The 6055-nt window shown below is 33.9% G+C and overlaps 1 pseudogene; it reads right to left on the reverse strand.

The window, feature by feature from the left end:
* The window catches only part of LOC139899254 (uncharacterized), a 61732-nt pseudogene extending 58728 nt beyond the window's left edge, over positions 1 to 3004 (reverse strand).
* Positions 3005 to 6055: the final 3051 nt, after the last annotated feature.

The following is a 6055-nucleotide window of genomic DNA, read 5'->3' on the forward strand; positions in this document are numbered from 1 at the left end:
AACAGAAACAAGTGCTTCGGTGGGTTTCTTGGTGCTTGATGCTTATCACGGTTCTCATCCTTGATGCGTATAAGCCTCAAGTGTACAACTCTTTGATTTTTTTGCATCATTATGACCAAGTTTTAACCATCAACACACAACTAAATGTAAAAGCTAACTTTCTACAAGTTTTGAACATCAAGGTTGTCTCTTTATTGTATAAACACAATAAAGCTTCAACCTTTGTTCTTTTGATGCATCTTCATCATATGAGATGATGAAGACTTGATCTTTATCACCACAAAAATCATAGAAAGGTTCCAAGTAAGTGAGATCTGCAATAATAACTTAGATCTCAAGTATTAAGAAACTCTAAGCTAGAAAGCTTGGATCTTTACAAGATTAATGAGACCATAAGCTAGAAAGCTAAGATCTAGTGAAAGTAATGAGACCATAAGCTAAAAAACTAAGATCTAGTGAAAGTAATGAGACCATAAGCTAAAAAGCTTAGATCTTAAACAAAATAATAAAACCCTAAGCTAGAAAGCTTGGATCTTTAATGTTCTTGAAGATCCTTAAAGCAAAAGGCTAGATCTGCAAGTTTCATGAAGATCATAAACACAAGTTTTGATCTTTTAAACAAAATAAAGAGATCACAAGCTAGAAAACTTAGAACCAACAAAGTAAATGAAGATTCAAACCTAGAAAGCTTGAATCTTTCATGTTCTTGAAGGATTCAAATTAAAGTTTGAATCTACAAGATATAACAAGATCAAAAAGCTAAAAAGCTTGATCTTATGATGATGATGATGATGTCGTGTACAAGAAGAAGAGAAGAAGAAGAAGAAGAAAATTTAAAACTTACAATTTTTAGTGTCAGAAAGATTAGAGAGAGAATTAGAAAGCAAGTGTGTGTAAAATGAGAATGAGATCAAGTGTAAAATGGATGAAATGAGCTTGGTATTTATAGTGGTGATGGGTGGTTTAGGCCGTGGGGTTTGGGGGGGGGAGGGGGGGAACAAGGGGACAACTTTTTACTTTTTGCTTAGTGGTGGTCTAAAGGTGGTGCTTATTGTTGTGATCCCATGCAACATGTATGGTAATTGTTAACAAAAATGCTAGCATGTTGGCTCATATTAATGGGTTTTTGTCTTGCATTTTAATGGGTCATAATTCATTTAAATTTGGGCTAACTTAAAAGTCCAATAACTAAAGTAGGGTGGGCTTAAGTTCAATAAGGTAGAAAGTCCAACAAGACTAACTAGTGTGCATTAGTAAATTACTAAGCGTAATTAAGCAACCAATAAGCCAAGTAATTGTCATTAGAAAATAACAATTAGTTTCACGTAGTCATAATATTCCAATTATGACCAAAATTAATCGTGTACAAAGTACATAGCTCGTTCTAAACGTCCAGTGACACTAACGGTCATAAAAGCATTCGAGGATCAAGTTAGGTGATTAAACACTTAATAGCATGTTGTAAGGTATTAACAGAAGTAATTAATCATGAATAAAGATCACAGAGTATAAACTAGCTCAGTACGCACAAATATGAAGTTTCGTGAAAGTATAGAGCACAAAAATATAAGTCGAAAAAGTCGGGTCGTTACAAGCATCCATAGGAATAACATCACAAGTAATCTCATCTTGATAAACACTACCAATAGAAAATGGAACAGTAACTTGGCGAGTGACCTTTACCTCATTGCCTTGGTTAAGCCATTGAAGTTTGTAGGGATGAGAATGCTTCTTTGTAACCAGCTCAAGTTTTTCCACCATGTGAGCAGATCTTGCATTTGCACAGCTGCCTTCATCAAAAATCAGGCTGCATATTTTACCTTTAATTGTGCACCTTGAATGAAAGATGTTTTCACGCTGGCTCTTATCTTCAACAGTTTCTGCTGTGTGCATTACTCTTCGAATCATCAAAAACTCTCCAATATCAGCAGTAACAAACTCTTCATTATCAAACTCATCATATGCTGGTTCAATTTTAAAACCCCTTTCCAAATCTTCAACCTCCTTCAAAGTAAGAGCACGCTGATTAGGATATTGAGCTTGAAAATTCCCAAATCCATGGCACTTGAAGCATTTTCTTCTATCATCTTTAGGACCAGCTACAACCTGCTCTTTGCCTTTAATGGCTTTTGATGTTGTCTCGTTATGCTTAGGCAGCATTGACGTTTGACCCTTCATAGGCAGCATTGCTGGCTTGGAATAAGACTTAAAATTAGTTTTCTTTTTTGCTTGTTTCTCCACTTGAATAGCCAACTTGAAAGCACTCTCAAAAGTCCATGGAGGCTGCATTTCAACTTGATCTATAATAGAAGCATTTAAGCCTCCAACGAATCTTGCTATAGTGTGTTCTTCAGCTTCTTTGACACTGGTACGAATTTTGAGCTGCTCAAAGTCTCTAATGTAATCAACAACATTCATGATGCCTTGCTTTAGTGTATTCATTTGGATATACAGATCTTGCTTGTAAGCTTGAGGAACAAATCTTTTCTGCATAAACTCTTTTAATTTCGACCAGGTCTTGATGGTCTTATTTCCTTCATATTGCCTTTCCCTTTATAGATTATCATACCACATTGAAGCATACTTCTTTAATCTGATTACAGCAACTTTAAAGGCCTTTTTATCATCATAGCCTTTAACTTCCATAATTCTATCCATGGTCTGAACCCATTCATAGTAATCTTCAGGATTAGAGGACCCTTCAAAAATAGGTGGATCTATCTTGATATATTTCAAATCATCAGCTTGTTTCCTATGCCTTCTTCTTCATTATGAAGAAGCATGAGATCCATCAGTATATCCATGGCTACCATCTTCAGATTCAGTACTAGAAGACACAATGGTTGTATCTCCATTTTTAGATCTAGCTCTATTTATTCTTGGCACACCATATTCCAACAAATTAACCATTCTTTCCATTCAAATATTGCAGAGCTTCAATAGCTATATCTCTTCGAAGATTATGAGCTTCTTCAAGAGTCATATGTCTAGGAATCTCAGCCATTTCAAATCAGATCTGGAAATAAGCTTTTCAGCTCTAAAACATAGTATGAACTGAAACAACAAATCAAAATGATAAGAAAGCTTTGGATTAGAAACCTAAGCTCTAATACCACGTTGATCCATAATTATGACTTTAAAACTGCAATTTGGAATAAGCTTTCTTCACCTAACAGATCTGAACACGAAACCCCCAATTTGTAACAGTAAAAGCCCCAAAAAAGAGTATAAACTCTGAAAATAAGAACAAAAATGATAAAGAATATAAACCCCAAATTGATAAAGATACCACCATAATTAGAGATCTAGAAACACTCCAAACCTTCAATTACAGCTGATAAAGATTCCACCACAACTATAATATCAGATATGAAGATTTGGATTTCACCACAATGTTTGATAAAGTAACACCACAAACACTGATAAAGAAACCACTCTTAGCCACCAGAATCAAAGATTCGTAGAGACACGAAGATTTTGTAAATAGATAAGCTCTATCAAACTTTCATTCATTCATCAACTGAGTTTTACAATTACAAGAGCTCTCTATTTATAGAAGAAGCATAACAGCTACTTTTTAGATAAGACAAAAACATAAAAAGGAAAAGGAGACAAAAAGGACAAATAATTACAAATTAGTCAATAAGAATAAAGGACATAATCTGCAAAAAGCCTGTCATTTGGTAGTGCTCCTCCCATGATAAAAAGCAGCCAATGATAGATGAGAATCTTCCTTGGACAGCTAACATTCTAGAACATCCACGCACGTGTTAAGCACATAACCTGGCTGGTTTATTGAAAGCATAAGTTAAACTTAACTTGAATCGTATCTGCAAGTTGTCCTTTTAGAAAGAAAATAGCGTCATTTACTGGTTGTGCTAAAGTTCATCTTGCTGATTGTACTGAAGTTCGTTTGCTGGCCCAACTACTGGTTCTTCTTCTTTGCTAGCTTGCCATCAACTGTCAAAATCTTTATTCATGAAAACTTAACTACTTCAGTTTAAGGACTAACCCTCTTGAACCAGCTCCAAAAATACCTAGATGATAAGAAAGAGATGGCAACACGACCATTGCTTGACCTGACTCGGGTGTAACATCTTTTGAGCTTGTGCTGGTTGTATTGGTGGTTACATTGCCCAGCTCACCCGCATCACTTTCTATCTCCTTTATGTTTACAACAATGAAGATGATTCAAACAATTCAGATGTTTAAGTTGTTTATGATATAAACTAAGAACCATGTGTTTGTGTTTAGTTGTTATAACTTGTATGTATGTGGTAGAACAATGTCATGTGTTGGTAGGTTAAATAGTAAGTTGGCATATTTTGTACCTTAACTACTGTTGAGGATATTTTGTAGTATTACGCTGATTTTAATACTAATCTGTACAATACCAATTTCCTAAATAGCTTAACAACACACAATTTGAGGCTCAAAGTTGGTGTACTAGTTATGTTACTTCGAAATATTGATCAGGCAGTCGTCCAACACACTTTGAATGGAAGAGTCTAACAATAAGCCTTTCACAATTTTGCATACCAAATACGATACAAACTGAATTTGTAATAACCATCATCTAAAAAAAACCGTGGCATCGCGTAGTCCAAACATTCTGTAGTTATTAAATACTTTAGGATAAAACTTATTGTAGTTATTAAACACATAATTTGATGCCAAAACACTTTCACTATGAATGAAACATCCTTAATTACATCATTAACTAACCTAATTCATAACATCACACCAAAATAGCAAGAACAGTTACATACATTCATCCAACTATCAAAATAGCAACTGCAACACATAAGACAGCCGTAAGTGCTATCATAGATAAAAACAATTTATCATAAACTTCCAGCTTTGTCTTGAAAATAGCTAAGTCTTTTGTGAGTTTCAAATCTTCAACATCATGAATTCGAGGGTCCAATTTTTTAGTTTCCAAATCATTTTGTATAGAAAATCTTTGTAATGTTGGTTTGGAAGCTCATCATTAAGAAACATAAAAAATTTACACTTTCTTTGTTTATTCTGCAAAAGAAACAATCAATTGGGGAAAAAAATTAAAAACTTAAAATTAGGGCAAATTGAGCACTTACAAATATTGGACACACAACGAATCTTCTTCCTGGGTTTGCATGAGTCCATCAATTACATCATATACTTGATATCCACAATCACAATATTTTCTTCATGGCATTGGGTTCGTGTTGTTTAAAGAATATGACGAATGAGCAGCCATGGTTTGAGACTTGAGTTTTCTAGGTTTGAAAAGTATGGAGTAAATAAAAAAAGTTAACAATGCTTTAACTATTGATCGACGACCATGTTTTTTGGGCCATGTTGTTTAGGCCAAATAAATAAAAAAATGAATTCATTAAATATGGCTCAACCACGATTCCCAGTTGAAAATCTGATCTGTTATACACACATTTTTAATTTTTGAAACAAAAATGACAAAAGGTGGATTTGAACCCAGGTAAATCAGTTGAAAAGGTCACACATAAACCACTAGACTATCAATGCTTTTGAATATTGAATGGAAGTTCAATTATATAATACTTGAATTAGTTTTGTAACAAAAGTGAAATAATATGAATTAAATAGTAAATGTCATAAGTGCATTTTTTCGCAACCATAATTTAAGGGTCCTATGATAATTAGGACCCTAAATACCCAAGCGTCATATTGTTATGACCTTATTATCTTGTTGGTCACTCATTATGAGACACCAACACGATAATATCCTAATAAGTCCATTTTATCGCAACCACGATTTAAGGGTCCTATAATAATTAGGATCTTAAATACCCAAGCGTCCTATTTTTATGACCTTATTATCTTATTGGTCACTTATTATGAGACACCAACAAGATAATGTCCTAATAAGTGCATTTTTCGCAACCACAATTTAAGGGTCCTATTATAATCAGGACCTTAGATAACCAAGCGTCCTATTGTTATGACCTTATATTTTGTTGGTCACTCATTATGAAACACCAACAAGATAATCTCCTAATAAGTTCATTTTTATGCAACCACAATTTAAGGGTCCTAT

The sequence above is a fragment of the Rutidosis leptorrhynchoides genome, chromosome 1, assembly GCF_046630445.1.
Source record: "Rutidosis leptorrhynchoides isolate AG116_Rl617_1_P2 chromosome 1, CSIRO_AGI_Rlap_v1, whole genome shotgun sequence".
Lineage (NCBI taxonomy): Eukaryota > Viridiplantae > Streptophyta > Magnoliopsida > Asterales > Asteraceae > Rutidosis > Rutidosis leptorrhynchoides.